The sequence below is a fragment of the Electrophorus electricus genome, chromosome 11 (assembly GCF_041902795.1).
Source record: "Electrophorus electricus isolate QZ-2024a chromosome 11, ASM4190279v1, whole genome shotgun sequence".
Taxonomy (NCBI): Eukaryota; Metazoa; Chordata; class Actinopteri; order Gymnotiformes; family Gymnotidae; genus Electrophorus; species Electrophorus electricus.
Window position 1 is genome coordinate 11,108,158 of NC_137507.1, and position 17,565 is coordinate 11,125,722.

General features: G+C 43.9%; 1 long non-coding RNA gene across 5 annotated transcripts in view; it reads left to right on the forward strand.

Annotated features, from left to right (window-relative positions):
- Window positions 1–16,645, forward strand: part of LOC113583761 (uncharacterized) — a 40,696-nt gene extending 24,051 nt beyond the window's left edge. Inside the window, exons 2-7 of one of the 5 annotated variants that reach the window (XR_014126035.1) lie at window positions 3,559–3,787; window positions 4,798–9,620; window positions 10,003–11,749; window positions 14,379–14,476; window positions 14,968–15,341; window positions 16,084–16,645. This is a non-coding gene — a long non-coding RNA (uncharacterized LOC113583761). The remainder of the gene's footprint in view (window positions 1–3,558; window positions 3,788–4,797; window positions 9,621–10,002; window positions 11,750–14,378; window positions 14,477–14,967; window positions 15,342–16,083) is intronic. The other 4 variants (XR_003411335.3, XR_014126034.1, XR_014126033.1 and 1 more) reach the window with 4 other exon arrangements.
- The last annotated feature ends 920 nt before the right edge of the window (window positions 16,646–17,565 follow it).

The window sequence follows — 17,565 nt, forward strand, 5'->3', positions numbered from 1 at the left end:
CTGATTCACTGGGCTTTGAAAAGTTCATCCTCGTTAGCATGTTAGCGACCTGCTCCCTCATCACTCGATGTCACTGCTGCCTCTTAATCATTGCCACTGCTAATGAGGCTATGGCCGCGCACTGGTGATGTCAGCCCTCCTGGAATGTTTTAGGCTAATCCACCAACAACTTGCCCCCCCCCCCCCCCCCCCCCCCCAGATTTCAGTATGAGTGTGAAATTCTGCACATCACATTACCAAAGCAAGTGACTTAGTCAGTATTCACTAAGTTCAATGGATGAAGAAAGAGAGTTGACAAATAGAGTGAAAATAAAAGAAATAGGTTAGTTCTATTCTTGTGTGTGTGTGTGTGTGTGTGTGTACTTGGTCAGGATGGGGTCACCGAGGCATGAGGGGTGAGCCACACTTCCTGTCCTCCCTGGTGTCCAGGGCAACAGGCTTTGAAGCAACGGTTACAGTAACCCGGCTGGCAGCAGGCAGGGGTGTGTGAGCGACTCGACATTTAAAAACCATGAAGCACTGACGTACAGGAGGCACTAGAGCCAGAATGTACCGGATGGACAGCAGGAGAGAGAGAATGTGTGTGTGTGTGTGTGTGTGTGTGTGTGTGTGTGTGTGTGTGTGTGTGTGTGTGTGTGTGTGTGTGTGTGTGTGTGTGTGTGTGTGTGTGTGTTTGCATGTGCGTGTGTATGTGTGTGCATGTGTGTGTGTGTGAAACTTCCTGGCATCTCAGTCTTCAATGGAATATGAAAACCTCTCTTTACTCTTCAGTTGTATTGCTAGCCACCACACACTGACACAACAGTGCCTGCATGTGGAATTATAGCCTCCATGCTGTGAGAATTGTGGAGTTCTATGCATGTCTGTGTATATGTTTGTATATGCATAACCGAGATTGAGTAAGAAAGAGGGGGCGGAGTTTAAGAGATTCTCTCCCTCCGTGCCTTTCTCTCTCCCTCTACTCTGGTGCTGTGTTTCTCTTTCATGGGTGTGTGCTTCCTTTTCTTTTTTTTTTACAAGTGTGTTTGTGAATGCAAGTGTTCAGGAGGGCTTAGATAGACACACCCTATTTTAGAAAGAGATCTTCAAGCTCTCTCTCTCTCTCTCCCTCCCTCTCTCAGTAGAGAGTAATTGTCAGGCTGGATGCAGGTGCTTTGCTGAGTCGGAGTGTCTCGGGCGGGACTGGGACCAGGTGACCCAGTGTGCCACTGAGCGGCGTTCTCCGGTCTGACTTAGGCCATTGGTACAGAAGCAGGTCTTGCGCCCTGCCAGGTATGCGCCCTGCCCCCTGAAGCAGGATGGAACAGACCTGGCTTCCACTTCTCTGCTTTATGGTTTGCTATTGTGTGGGTGTAGAAGCGGATGCTTGTGAGTATGAAAGGATTACGTGTAGGTGTGTGATTTTGTGCCTTAGGTGTATGTGTGTGCACATGTGTGTGCATGTACTGGGGCTGAAGAATATGGACAAAAAAATCGAACTTTGATATTTATGCTAAATATCTCAATAACAATATGAATATGATTATGGTTATACACCTGGTTTGAAGTGATAGTTAAATATAGCTAATCTGTCAAAATGATTTTATGGATTTAACAAATGGATTTGGAAAATGGATTGTCAAAATCTTTTATTAATCACAGTGACAGAACATGCACTGTGTTAGTTCAGAATAAGTAAAATATATTAAAACTCAAAAGAAACAAGTGGCTTCTTTACTTTTCCCAGCCCAGCCCACTTTCTCCAGCTGTGAGAACAGTGGCCTTCATGCAAAGACCTGTAATGCGGCCTGTGCCATCAACACCTTTCGCTGCGTTTTATACGCATCTTTCCATTGGAAACTTCAAAAGAATTGACTCGTGATAATGAATCAAAGCTCCTAGTGCCAATGTTTAAAGTGCTGAAATGCAAGTTTGGTCATCCCTGTTGGCCATATAATTATACGCACGACAATATTACATCATACGTTTAAGCGTTGAGCAATTATCTAAACTATTATTAGTCATGGTAGTGTAGCCCAAATGTATAAAATCTTAATTAACATTTTAAACAAGCAAACCCTACCAAGTGACAGATGTAACCTGTGTCTGAAACACTAGATATGGATCCACTTTTTCCACAGTGAATGCCTTGGAATGCGGTACGTTCGCACGGCGGAGCAGATTCAGCCAAAAATCCGCATATGTTGTGTTTTGCCAAGTGGAGAAAGCGGAGCGTATTTTATGGGCGGTGCTTGGGCCGGAGGTTGTTAGTATTTATTTACTCTCATCGTTATTCATCATTTACAATTACTCTTACCAATATCTTTGGTGATCCATTCTGGGATTTCAAAGAGCAAACGTGAAAAAGAGAAAAATGTGCTCAAGGTATTGGATAGCTAACCTACCTAGCTAGATGGCATATTTGCCTTGAACATCACCAGCAAACAAACTTCTGTAGTGAAATATTGTAGTAAAATATGAAACACGGCTTTCCAAGCTTATTTTTTAAAATCGTAGTATACAGTAGAACTTGCTTAGTACAGCTTTGTGTGCTCCAATACGGCTAATATGGTTTTCTCGTCCATTCTTCTAAGTGACTTTCGCACACACCCTTCTTCTGATTGGGCATCTCGTGAGAAGTGACACATGATGCACTGTGCTTTTCCGCGCCACACCGCACATTTGATTCTCCTCGTGTAAGCCACGTATCGCTAACGCTTCTTTCATTCCATGTGCTTTCTTTTTCGGAACCAAGTCTGTAGCGCCGTCTTTGTCTTTATTTTTGGCACTCATTTCTATCATTAACTTTCCCCACCTCACTTTCCCTAAAGCAGTTATTTGCACTTTGTCCTCCCTCAGTAGGTGAAGAAGACGTCTGTGGTCGGCTGGTTTTCATCATATATGCAGCGTGGCCTGTGTTGATGTAAATAGGCTCCACCGCCCTTTGCTGTGTGTATCCTGTATGTGTTCATATCACTGTATAGATAAATAAACGGTATGCCCTTCCGCCTTAGCCTGTACATCTGGGTGAAACCGAGAGCTGAAAGTACGTCAAACAGAAGGTAACTGAATCTGGCTGGCTCAGACCCATCCCACTGCAATGCTTTTCCATGTTCCAGAACATTGTTCTGCTGCACGCTGTACCTGATTAGGTGCTCTCTCTCTCTCGCTCTCTATCTCTCTCTCTCTCTCTCTCTCTCTCTCTCTCTCTCTCTCTCTCTCTGTGTGTGTGTGTGTCTTTACCTGTTAGTGTATGATGTATGAGGGAGGGAGATGGAGAGTTATAAAAATAGGAATAGTCATGAAAGAGAAGAAGCAGGAAAAACAGTAAGAAGAAGGTGAGGTGCAGCAGGAGCGAGATAGCGACAGAGAGATAGATGAAGAAACAGACAGACAGGAGAAAAAGGAAAAAAACATGGAACAAAGGACAAAATGAGGGCACTCTCTCTTTGACGTACATCTAATGTGTGAACCACACCCCTTCTCGCCCATGTGCTCATGGGTAAACAGCAGTGAGCATGTGTCAGAGTGAATGACTGTGTTTTGTTTCTGTGCGCATGCATGTTTTCTGTTGTGCAGACAAACAATACCCCCGGGAAGTCAAGGGAAAAACATGTTTTGTGGAGCGAGGTGTGCTATTGAGTAACGCTGGCTTGCTATAGCTGAGCATGCTCAAACCAGGCGGCAGGACGAAGCCGGCCACGACACCCTTCTCTACGTGCTCACGAGCAGCTGGAGCTCAGCTTCACGTGACTGACTGTGTGTGTTTGTGACGGGGGCGGTGGAAATGTGCCGCACCACACGCCTGGTGAGTCTGACCTACGATATAAACTTCATCTCTGAATCACTCCATTTGCTGTAGCCATTAATTACATAGGGGCATGTATGTAAATGTGCATGGCATGGTTTGTGTATGTGTGTATGCTTGTGGGTCGAAGCGTGCTGGGAGAATTGTGGTCATAAGTCGTATTTTGTGGCTTGGCCAGCCCACTGTGTGTGTGTGTGTGTGTGTGTGTGTGTGTGTGTGTGTGTGTGTGTGTGTGTGTGTGTGTGTGTGTGTGTGTGTGTGTGTGTGTGTGTGTGTGTGTGTGTGTGTGTGTGTGTATTTGTTTGACTGCACAACTGGGCGGCCACCCTCTGCTGCTTATACTCATCAGACAAGGAACGGGTTTGGTTTGTTCCCTCAGGAACGGCACCGTTCACCAAAACCATGACATCATTGTTCTCAGGCCATGGGTCGACAGGCCAGTTTCCATCACCTGCATCTGAAAAGGGGCAGATATGCCAACACTTGCCTTGCCCATGCGCTCATCTTACAGCCAGGAGCACTGCCGTCTGATTGCTGCTTTAATTTTGGGACTGTGATTTTCCTGTTGGTAGTGCTCAGTTTGAGAGGTGTTGTCATACCATCATTACTTCTCCTCACAGCTGACACATGTCTGGTGTGTCATGAGGTAATGTCCATCAAATGAGACATCGATATATTTGAGGCAATGAGACATTGATATAACATTGCAACAGGCTGGATAGTGATGTGGGTGTTTGGGGGGGGTGCCATTTTTGATGGGCACAGTGCCCATGCTTTCTCTGAAAGCTTTATTCACTTTTTGCACTTACAATAACTGATGGATAACGTCTCTACCACTCTCTCTCTCTCCTTGGTGACTGGTGTAGGCGGATAAATGTCATGAAACTAGTTTAATTCCATCATGGCCACTAAAATGTAAAAGTGGAGGTTCTGGAGTCTCCAGCCATTAAATGTACTTATGTCCTTGAATTTATTAGAACATGGTTTGACACAGGATCTGTTTTGTACAGTTATTGATTTTAAGGGTGACGAACACTCCTTCAATGATGCAGGCAGACTGTAAAGTTACTGATGACATCAAAGAGATGGGAATTGGCATGGGGCCACTATGTGCTGAGGAGGAACTAATCACTTTGGGGAAAGTGGAGAGAGGGGGAAGACAATTAGACGACACATGGGAGTCATCACTCTAATGCACAGAAGACACATTGCATTGCTTTACAGTGGAAGACAATTCTGCTGTGTTATTCTGGAAGGCATATTTGGAATCTTGCATTTTTATTTCAGGTATTTGACATGTCACAGGAGTACACAGGGACTGGTTGTGAGTGGAGTGCACATGAGATAATTAACTTGTTCTGCAACATCACGGCCACCCTTTGTGCCATTCCTAGAATTCTAGAGGCCTTTCCTAAGAATTGTTTCCTGAAGCCAGTTGAATGTGGCTGACTGTCTTCTCACAGTGTGAAGGTAGAGTAAAGCATCCTTATCCAGTCAGCAGCAGTCACCAACCAGTGTTTGCATGACTGACTTTATGCTTTGATGGTATTTCGATCCTAAATCTTCCCAAATAGAGTGTAAAATAAACTTGAATCATTAACTGTCACACACACATGTATACTCACTACAATCTGTTGGTTTAGGTGAGCTCTCAAAAAATATTATGAAGTCAAAGCCTTTGATGCTTTTTCTCTCTTTCTTTGCCCGACTCACATGCGCACACACACACACATGTGCGCGCACACACATGTAGACTCAGTGTCGTTAGAAGACTTATGTGCATTTATTACTGTTCAGTCACTGTTGAGTCATGCAGCTCCAGCTACGTCAGGATTCCAGGAAGGAGGACAGCATTTACTGTAAGCCCCCTTTTTTCTTGGTCGTTTTGGTTTTTGGGAAGTAGTACTGGCCAGAGGCCAAGTGGGACCTCGCCTGAGGAATTTCATCTTTATGACTCGCATCGGTGGTTACCGGAAGGCAGCAGAACCTACACTAGCGACAATCCGTTAGAGGCGGGAGCACCGCCCACTAAGTCCCATCCCCTGTACTGCAGTTGTGGCTTCTGTGTTTTATTTTATTTTTTAAAGATTGACCATTGGTGGAGGTCGACGCTCTGACAGACAGCGCGACGGGAGGAACTGCTTGCTGGCTGACTCAGAGGAAATGTGGCTGTGTGCTAGTGTACCGAAATTCAAAGCAAATGGAGCCGATCTAAATGGTCTTCTTAAGAAATCTAAATAATAAATGGAAAGAGATGTAGTGGCAGAGGGACACCCAGACACACTACTGGTAGCGTGGGGGAGGGATGGGGCCTGTCATTCGCACATGATTTATTTGAAGTGTCATATGTCACCTCTATGTATGGACTTCCTGGCAGCACTCTTTCCAGGGATTTACCAATCATGTTATAGTCTTCCATCACAAGTCTTGTGACTGTATGAGTGTATTGTTTGCGCTGCTGTTTCGGGTTAATGCTGGCATTGTACTGTAGCCAGAGAAAACAGCATGGACTTGTGTCAGCCATCAGCTCATGTGGGCTCTGGGTCTAATAGTTGTGGGCGGGTGGTGCATAAGGGGAAAACTGGGATATCCAGGTGGAAGGCGAGGTCTCCGAAGGTCTCGGCTATGGTTGGAAATGCATGGATTCACACACTGCAGGGTTCTGATAGGGGACTGTTCAGAACTGAGAGTTGTCAACCTTGTGAATGCTTTGTGTGTAGTCTAAAGACACACACATGAAAGAGTGGTGATGAGAGATATGAGCAGAGTGTTTAGTATGACTCAGGCCACGTCATATCCCCACCAGCACTTGACTAGCGTCATACTGAGACCAGAGCGGAGAGCGGAGCCCTCAGGATATGGATGGAATGTGTGTGTGTGTGTGTGTGTGTGTGTGTGTATGTGTGTGTGTGTGTGTGTGGACATGTGTGTGTCATAAAGGCAGAGATAGCGCACATAGATTCACTCTCATAGTGCTTTCTTTTCTTGCTCTCTCTACCACTCTTGCTCGCTCTCTCTCTCTCTCTCTCTCTCTCTCTCTCTCTCTCTCTCTCTCTCTCTCTCTCTCTCTCTCTGTCTGTCTGTTCTATTGCACTGCTCTGATTTGCTGGGTGTTTTCTCTGGCAAGCACCCCTCCAATTAGATTGAGACTGTTTATCTCTAGTGGTTCTCTCATGCTTGTGTCACACTGTGGGCAGAAGTGGTCCAAAGTTCAGTTTCTTCCTGTAAGTACATCAAAAGAACCAGCCAGATGTTTCAAATTCCCTAGCAAGGTCGCCAAAAATTCCACTTAAATCGTTCACCAAAAGAATGCCTTGGACAAATTATTGCTCAGACCCTCAGGGCCAAATGCTTGAAAAAATATTTACCTAAAAATAATGAGGAAACTAAATGTAGGGTTTGTGTGGGATTGGGTGGGTGTTTCTTCCATGCACAATATGGGAGTTTATGTCACTGTGAATTATGTTTATGAGGTGTAGTTCAACGTATACAGGATTGTGTATCCTCTGATAAAACCATGTGTGTGTGTCTATAGTGGTTGTTCCATTAAAACAGAAAGAAGGTTGTTTCATTAAAAAAATAAAAATTGCTAGCTCTTTGGGGTGATGAATATGTTCTAGAGGGAATCTTAATTAGTGCACATGTATGGGAAGTGCCGTTATATTCATCACTCCCCATAGTACATCCTATGGCACATTAACACTGGGTTGAACTCGGTGCTTTTGGGCATGATCAATGTTCCCTATAATGTTTCAACACCATAGGCAAACTTCCTAAGTCCACACATGGCACGTGGAACACAGTGAGCCAGACACAAGGTATGTACTTAAGGCGTTCTATACTAATGTAAAACATAGATGTTAAAACCATAACTGCAGACTATTTTCTTCCGATTTGTATCTGATCACACTGGGTAGCTAGCTAGTTGTACATCTCAGGCTTCATACTTTTCCCATCGTTCAGCCATGATTGAAGAGTGCTTGCCTTATTACCCTTGACTTCATCTGATTATATTTCCTTATACTTGCCCATTAAGCAAACTAATTTTATAAAACTGGTAACTGGCAGCCCTCTAAACGGCCTTCTCTTGTTGGGATTGGGTCAACTATTAGTAAAGTGGTTGACACCACTTAGTGGTTCTGTGGAACGTTGAACTTCTCCCAGCTTTTATTTGGCTCAGATCTCTGGGCTTCCCCTGACCTTTGTTCTTCATCTAGTCAGCACAAAAGGGGGAACCTGCAGACTTTCTGCATGCTTTCTACATGGGATGTAGCCTTCCACACTGCTTGTGGAATTATCCTTAGGTAATGGATGCGAATACATATAAAAAGTGAAACAGGAGCAGCTTGGAAGTTGGAAATAAAACATCAGGGGAAAAAAGATGGGTCTTCCATGGGCAACAATATCCAGTTGTACTCATTTTCCAATATTGATAGATTGTTTATTTCCATTTTAAGAATGTGTATTATAGTGGTGTTTACTGCTCACATCTTGATATGGGACTGTATGCTGCATGTCATCCAGATTAAGGCTTGGATTTGTATACATTTGCAGCCATGTGATCTTGCACACTTGCCATCATGATGTTGAGCACATGCTGCCCAATGATTGCTAAAGTTATTAATCGCTAACTACCATGTTGAGTACTTGGCGACTTTACTGTGTGTGCTGGCTGATATTACTGTATTGGACATTTCCAAAGTGTACGATTTAAACGGGATTTAAACGAGTCAAGGCAGTCCTACCTACTGCTCGACCAAGTGCACAGATGGAGCCTTCACAGAGCTCTGCCTGAGCCTCGACTTTGACACACCACCATTATCTCTGCTGTTACACATGCTACGCGCATGCACATACACACACACACACACACACACACACACACACACACACACACACACACACACAGACAGCTGCATTAAAGCCCTCCCCTGTCAGAAATGGGTGGGTTTTATTAGCTGAGTGGGCGAAACCACAAGCTCTGAGCTCTTTGTGGATAGGAGACCCACAGACCTGCCTGACATGGGCCTCTGTTGTGAAGCGCAGTTCTTTGGCCTAGTCTGCCAGGCACTTTGGCTGGTTTCTATTTGTGTAATAGGCTTGTTTTCAAGGGATCTTGGTTAGGGTATGTTGGTATGCTTTGCTGATTTCAGAGGAGCTGTTGTGTGTCACTGGTAACAACATCTATTTAGATTAGTTTTCTTGTGGCATTTTGTGAGTTGTTTTTGCTTGTCACTGTGCAGCTTTGCAGACAAACAGAGCCAGCGTGGCTGATCGGAGACGCTTTAGTGGTGCTGCTCTCTATTAAGCAGCTGTTTGTCCTACAGTTGCACTGTAGATCTACCGGCTGCTTTACTGGAACCTCGCTGTTTAATGACGGCTCCCCCAAGGGCCGCTTACAGGAATAACACACAGCTCAGACACTGGACGGGGCCACTGAGGGTGTGTGGGTGGGTGTGTGTGTGTGTGTGTGCGCGCACACGTGTGAAAGAGCGACAGATTCAGTTCTGCTCTGCATCACACTCTGGTAACTTGCCATCCACCAAGTGCTAATTAAGTGCTTTTAATAACAATAATAAAAAATGCACTCTTACCTTTTCTGACTCAGATATGAATCACACACTGTCAACATATGAGATATTTAACATTAATGACCCCCCTCCTCAACAGTCCCACCCCTATGCAATTCCTTTGTGCCCTTCACAGAAGGACCTGATGTGGTGTCACGACTCTCCAGGCTATCTCTTGAGTTCGCTAGATGATTGTTTCCTCTTTGCAAACACCATGGTGGAGGTGGATAATAGAGCTTCTCATAATAAAGCAGGAAAGACTGGTGGGTAGTGGAAGAAGCCTTCTTGGCTAGGGGCACTGCCTAATGTGTTCTATTAAGCCACTGATAAGAATCTGATGATTCACTGTCCCTCAAGCAGATAACTTAACTCCGAAACTTGCACACAAACACACAGGCACGCATGCGCCTGTGTACATATGGGTGGGTAATTATATCCAGGGCAGGATAACCTTGCGTGTGTTTGTGTATGTGTGTGTGCGTGTGTGTGTGTGTGTCAAGTACCTGCAGTGTGTGAGTAATGCTTCCTGTTCAGGGATGAACATATCCTTCTCACCCTCTCCTCATCCATCCTCAATTGCTTATTTGTCCTTGCCATGTGTGTATGGTCTTCATGGACCAACTTCTCTCCTGCTACCCCTCTCAGCCTCTGCCCACTGGAGAAAGTGATCCTGGCTCATTTTGCTGTGGTGGCTCCATGCCCGGCTGTCTCCACGAGGGGCTACGCCTCCAGGCTTCAGAGAGAGGAGGATACACTCATGGGCCTCTGCTCCAACCGGCCCCGGACAGAAGAGAATGTCCCCTGCAGGCAGAGCGAGGTCATCCAAGAGCCACGTCCTCCCAATGTTCGTTCATGGAAAATGAAAAGTGTTTACCCATCAGTGCCGGCAGCAGCCAGGGAGGCCTTGACTAGGTGAAAAACAACAGGCGAATGGCAAGGGTCAGGAGATGGGGAGTGGAGAGAGAAAGGGAAGATGGGGTGGGTGGCAGAGAGGGAGAAAATGGAGGTTGGGGGGTGGAGAGAGAGTGGGAGAAGGGTTGTATAAATGCCAGCTCTCATCACTTTCACTGAAAATGCAGGCCAAACAGGAGGCAGCGAGGAGGGCTTGATGTTATTGGTGGTACTGATCCATGAGCTCTGTGTGTGTGTGTGTGTGTGTGTGTGTGCGTCTGTCTGTGTGTGCGTCTGTCTGTGTGTGTCTCTCTGCGTGTCATTTCCTGAGACAGAATAAAAGGGGAAGTGGAGTGACTGGGTGTAGGGAACAACACCTCCGTGGTGGGCCTTTCATACACACATACACACACACACTGCATAAGATGTGTGTCTATATTTACAGTCAGTGCTACTCTGCTCTGTTGTAGCTTGTTACATGCTAGCGTTGTTGCCATGACTTTATCTGAGGTTTAAACTGCAACACTGCCCTCTTTTTTATGTCTGACAAAACTGCAAACAATGCAGCTTCCTGATTTCCCAGTAGGATTTAGTAGGAGCTCATCCACATCATCAAATACCACAGGTTGTTTGACAGCTTTATTCTGGCAGTAGTTTAATACTGTCTATTTGCCATTCTGCTCAGTCTCCATGTCCTGTCATGTCCGTGCCCTGTGATTCTTGGTTCATGCTTGCCTCAGGGTTGTTCACCTGCTCTTACATATGACACAATTTGTTGTTTTCATTCCGGTAGTTGTCAACAGCAAAACTCAGCAGAACCTGGAGGGGTTAGCAGATGACAGTTGATTGTCAGGCTGTGCAGAAGTCACGACTGCATTTCCGTGCTGTTGTACAAGAGCAGGTCTGCTTCTCCCTCTTGTACTGCTTCAGAAATGGGGGGCCCTCTCAGGTTGTTGCGAATGGGTGGTAGTGTAGGTTGCTGTCACACCTGCAGATGAGCTGGTTAGCAACAGCAGTTTAGCAGTGGAGCACCGTGATGCTGACACTCTGAGGTCAAGCAGGTGATGATGGTGTGGAGGCGGCATGAGGCAGACCACCTCTGCTAACATGCTGGCAGGCGTCACATTGCGCTGTGTGTCGCTGGAACCAGGAACATAACCTGAACACATTCAATGGAGAATTATGATTAGCACGGTTAGTCTGGATCACAGCCTGAGCACTTGCATCAGAGAGGTGCCGTTTCAGCGCCCTGAGCACACCATAGACAAGATGGATATGGCACATCTGTTCTATGTAAAACTAGCCCACTGATAATCACCACGGGGCTCTAAGCAGCGGCGGCTAGGACACTGCTGCCAGCGTGCAGGTGACTGGCCTGACCTACCACCAGAGGGCAGCATCCAGCGATGAAGGTGGACACCATGTCGGGAGCTTTGCGTGACTCACCATTTCCAGTTATTGGTTGTCTTCAGGAAGGCGCTGACGTACTCCTCCCACACCTGTGAGTAGAGCACCTATTTTTCACTGTCCAGCCCAGCACACAGCCAATAACAAGATTAAAGAGATACAAAGATGCCTGGTCACTGTGACGAGCCCCTCAGGCCCATCCCATGCTGCCACGTTGAAAACAACAACAACAGAAACCCAGGCAATAACAGAAACTAGAGCTGGCTGACATCAGCTCCCCAGCATGGTGGCTGCGGCATTTGTTTTAAATGGAGACAGGCGCTTCCTGTTAGAGTGGGCCACCTAGTATCAGCCTTTCACCTTTCCTTTCGCAGTATGCATAGGGAAGCTTCCTACAGAAATGTCGGTAGGAATTTTGGTCCGCAACTAATAATAATAATGATGATAATAATAATAATGTAATTATTGTTATTAAAATATTTATATTTGATAATGATTTTCCTTGCATTATGGGGTCAGGTGTTATCCAAGTTGTCCAAACTTACCATACAACTGTCCGTAGTTAGGTTAGTAATCCTTACTGTGCAAGCAAAACTCTAAAATCAGTTATTTGCTCCAGTGTAGATGCAACGTTAGGGGCCCACTAAAATCTTCACAAACATTCATGTTTATCCACCTGCACATCATGTAATTCATACATGAATCAGTGAAGATATTCTGGTTTTTTCATCCAAGGCTGAAAGCTAGAAGTAGAGGCAAGAAATTGTCTATGGCATAACAGCAGACACCTGACCACTTTACACTTCAAGTTTAATATCAAGTTAAACTTTTACATTTCAGTGGTCGAGGGAACATGACATCTAAACACAAAATGAGAGGGTGTGTTATATAGTAATGCAGATACTATATCATAAGCATTGTTTATTAATAGTCCAGCACAGAACTTAACCCTACCTAACTGCTGAACAGATTTAGTTCCCTTCTAGCCTCCTTACAAACTCAGCATGTTTACATGGAGAGAACCTACTGGAGGCTTAACAGCTGTTAGTATCTGCATCTGAAACTAGGGTTTAAACTGTTACTGGACAAACAATGTGTTTCAGTTAAGAATCTATTATGATTTGCTACAAAAATAAATGCTTCAGTTTTTGTGGACCTGTCAGTTCAGGGCACCTCCTCCTCCGCCCGCTTCTACCAACATTGTGAAAAGTCTTCTCCCAGATGCTGGTTTCACATGGTGGTTTAGATGTGTTTTGTCCTGTGTCTAGCACCATCTGAAATCAGTGTTCTTGAAGAAGAACAACGGCCAGCGTGCTCCGGAATGAACAAAGCTGCAGAATAATGGAAGAGCTCAGGCCGAGTACATGGGCCGCGAGGATCAGCCAGGAGGATCAGCAACCAGATGAAACGTCCACTGCTCTTCAAATCAGCACCAGCACACCTAAAACACTTAAAAACATCAAACCCTTTACCACAATAACAATGTGATGATCATGTAATATGAGCACACTACAGAGTTTAGCTCCACCGATTAAACCGCTCATTTATTTTCAACACATTCACTTCCTGTGTCCTTTTATTTATATATATATATATATACACTGATGATTTTTTGGTTTTTGGTTTCGCCTGTGAGCATTGCAGTGGGCCGGTGAGGAGAGAGCTGTCTCTCCTGCTCTCTCTTTCTCTGGCTGCCCCCTCCCTTCCACTTCCTCCCCACCAAACGATGACTGATTTCCTCTGGTGCTTAGAGTCCCGCTTGGCTTCTAGCACCATTTGAAATCGGTTATAATGCCTGGGGATCAATTCTTCAGTCTTCCGATCAGTTCAATGAACCCCCTTCCCTGGAAATTGTTTTTTTTTGGGATATGAACATCAAGTGTGAGTCAAGTTTAGACCTGCCTAAAACATCTACTCAGACTCAGGGTTTTGTGTAAATAAAGCTGCTATATTTGCTGTAAAGTTGAAGTTATATTGCCCTCTGCTGTCTGGGATACAACATCACACAAGCCATTAGACCACTTGTCATATTGTCTGTATACTGTTTTCATAACTTAGTGGCTGAACAAAAGATTAAGATATTCGAAACCATACGTAAACTACTGGGCAACAAAAAAGCAAAAAAAAAAAAAAAAGAATGCATGTTTTATTAAAAGAAGAATACTACATTTATAAGACTGACTTCTACAAAAGGAATCGCATTCCCAAAATTCTGCATGCTAGAATAATAGTTCACTCAGGAACTACTTGGAAGCCTACTTTGAATCTTTTTATGGAAGCCAGTCTGATCCCTGCTGTCCTGAAACCGATAGAAGGTTACTTATTAATCCACTCGACCATTTGGTCTATGGTATAGATGCAGCCTCTCACATCTGTGGTTTTGTTTGAGTACTTACATAACAGGAATGTACAAATATTGCAGGTTTTGGAGTGTGGAATTGCATTGAACATGTAGCATGTTTATACGTTGGTGAGATAAATTTGACGTTGGGAAACGATATAGCTTCAGTCATCTCGACAGCATGTTGCTGAGAAAACCTAAGAGTGGGGAGACTCTCCTCACTTACCTGCCTGAGGAAGAGAAAGCCAAAGTTGGGTTGTAAGATTTTCATTAATCCAACAGTAATACTCTGGCTTGTCCTTGTGTCATGAAATGTGGGTAAATGAGTTTTGCAAACATTTTGACAGAATAACACAATCTACATGATCTTTTTTTTTTTGAGTTTTGGACTCAAAAGCGGTCTGACACATTCTGAGAAAGAACTGACAGCTGAAGCTGGCCTGCCTTGACACCTCAAATACAGCCCAGTCACACCTTAAGGTATTACACTATAAGAAAGCATAGATGACTCTTTTCTAAGTCCTTCTGTGCTTGCAGCTCAAATAATGCAACAATGACATTATGAAATGCACGTCTCATAAAGCTTTGCTGCCAACTGTTCTTGACATTATTACTACGCCCTCAAGCCACTATCCACTATCAGTAGTCGGGATGGGACAAGTGGGTCTGAGTGGACCCAGGTGATTTGTTGATGACATGGACCAATTGGACTGTGTGGAGTAGTCTGAGTTGCCAAATGATGATGTTGAACCATTTCTTTTGAAATCAATGAGTGCAAATGTTTTAGGTACAAAAAAACAAATGTCTGATGTGACATTTAGAGTGGCATTTAGATCCACTAAACAATAAGTAACACGGCACAACTGAGAGAACTGTGTCATTGCCAGCAAAGGCTAGGTTTTCTCCCAGCTTTCCTTGGGCTTATTTTTATTCTCTCTCTGTCTCTCTCTCTCTCTCTCTCCCCCATTCAGGTATATGCTGAGCATAATAATAATGAGTTAACACTGACCGGGCTGCCCTGCTCCAGGCCAACAGCCCCATTCCAAACCCTGCAGAGGGAGGTGACAGTCCTGCCAAATACCTGCCCTGTGGTATCTTCATTAACATACTGCAACCAAAATAACATGCACTCCCACAGATGTCAACACTCTCTCTAGCTCGTCTACCCTCTCAGTAAAATATTACAATAATCAGAGTGAGAGACAGGAAGATACCAACACTGTAGGTCTACAGCGCCTCTCTAGAAGGAGCCCGTCTCCTGTCAGCAATACACCTTGCCTTCTCTTAAGCATACACTTTGGAGGCCAGCTCACTCCCAGAAGGTCACAAGTGGCCTGGGCAGCAGGTGTGTATTGAAAACACCATTCATTCCCTTAAAGAGGTGCTATGTAGGGTTGGGTTGTCATTATGTACAAGCAATGGCTGTACCTATTCACAATACAGAAATAGGTTTCTGTCTACAATACATTTGTACTATATTGAGAGTATAAATGCATTATATATTTTTAGGAAAACTGATGAACTTGTGCTTTTGACATAGAATGTTGAAGATATGATGTTTGCTTTGTTGTTTGAACACAGAATGCCTAAATACTTCTGTTATTTTACTAAGCTACCTAGCTAATGACTGAGAACCATTAACATCAAGCTGTTAAGTCTACATTTACTAGCACTTTACCCAACCTTCATGCTGGGGTTATGCGATTATGGGGTCCGAGTATTATTATTGGACTGCCTTGTAATTACTAGGGAAGAACATCTACTAAAAGATGTTACTCCACAGATCTCCTTTAGTACCACTACACAGTCTCTCTGTCTGGTTTTCTGCCCCAAAACCCAATGTGTACTCCAGCATTCATGTTGGAACAAGAGGAGTTATATTATCCTTACTTTTTATCCTAAGTCCTTGCCATTTTGATATTTTAAAAAATATAAAAATAATATAACATAAATTTATGTTAGAGATTTATCTGCATGTGGGATTGAGTAACACACTCCCATACCCACATTGCCACACCCCAAAGGGGGTGTGACCTTGCTATCCCATGAAGGAGTAATTACTGCTTCTACTGATCTCCCTCTCTCAGGTTCACACATAAGAAGAACAGAGCCAGAGTAGTCCGCTCTGCGAGCCCCTCCACCTCTCTTCCCTCCAGAGGGTCTCGTTGAGAGTGACTGCACCAGGCTGGGGGCATTCCAACACGGGGAGCCAACTTACTGGAACGTCACCAGTAGCACTGACACCCAGTGCACTTACCACACTGGGCACACTTGAGTGTCCTGTAATACATGTTTTGAGAACTACTCATATGTATGGAGTTTTGAGAACTACTCATATGTATGGAGTTTTGAGAACTGCTCATATGTATGGAGTTTTGTGAACTGCTGATAGGTATGGAGTTTTGTGAACTGCTCATAGATATGGAATGCAGTTTTCTGGAATGTTTTTAATGTTTTGCTGATGTATGAAGTTGCTTGGATGCTGCAGATTTTGTGTATTAGTTGCATGAAATGATTTAATCAATTACTGAAATGGTTCAACAGTGTATACTTGCCTAAAACAGTTCAAAAGTAATCTTCTGGTTTTATATTTGTAATATTCTAATGCATTACTTTCTCTTACATAAAGTATGGCTCACTTCAAAACAATATCTGTGTGTTATCCATTATGTAATGATTCATAAACTTGGGTGGGTGGTTGGTATCTGTCATTTCCATCTTTTCTTTACATTGTTTCATGCTGAACTTTGTGTTGCTGATGAGCATTCAAATAATTACTAATGTTGCTGTTGGAGACTAGTTCATGTTTAGCAAAAACCAGGAGAGCTGTTTAAGTGGAGCAGTTGGCAGTGGTGATTTGGGGGGGGCTTTGCTAATTAGATTACATCAACTGAAAAGGAATGAGGTTCCTCTATGAATGCCACATGTGAGGATAAACTGTTAATTTTGGTTAGGAAGCACTTAAGATGTTTTGGGTAAAAAATGCAGAATCACAGAATCCTTAACAAAATAAAACAAGATCTTTTATTTATGGTAAATATATATAGGGAGATACCTTGTTTCGAACAAGTCAGGATACGGGGTTGGGTGACATGGGTAGTTTGATTATTTTATATTAATGATATTTGAACATATTTTACATGCTTATAATATGCATAATTCATATTCTCTGGGACATACTGTATGATTCTCAACGAAATGCAAGAAAATACTTTAGGCCTCTAGTGCATTACAGTATCTACACAGTAACTTAGACAACCTGTAGTGTTTAAGTAGTATTTGTGACCAGCAGGTGGCAGTACCATGCTTTTGCACATATCGATAGCATTTTTAAAGCTTTGTTCACCGGCAAAGACGAAATACATTTAGTTGCTAGAATAAACACCTCTGGGTCATCTAATGGGGAAAAACATATTGGTCAAGTTCCACAGTAGCGCATTTTATGATTGTACTTCACCGTGTGACCTTCACGAAGCGCCACCCATGCTAATCCGTAGCCTAGCAACCAATACATATGTCTTTCTTATTGGTCACAATTCAAGTTTCCGCCATATTCAAACATCTGCCCT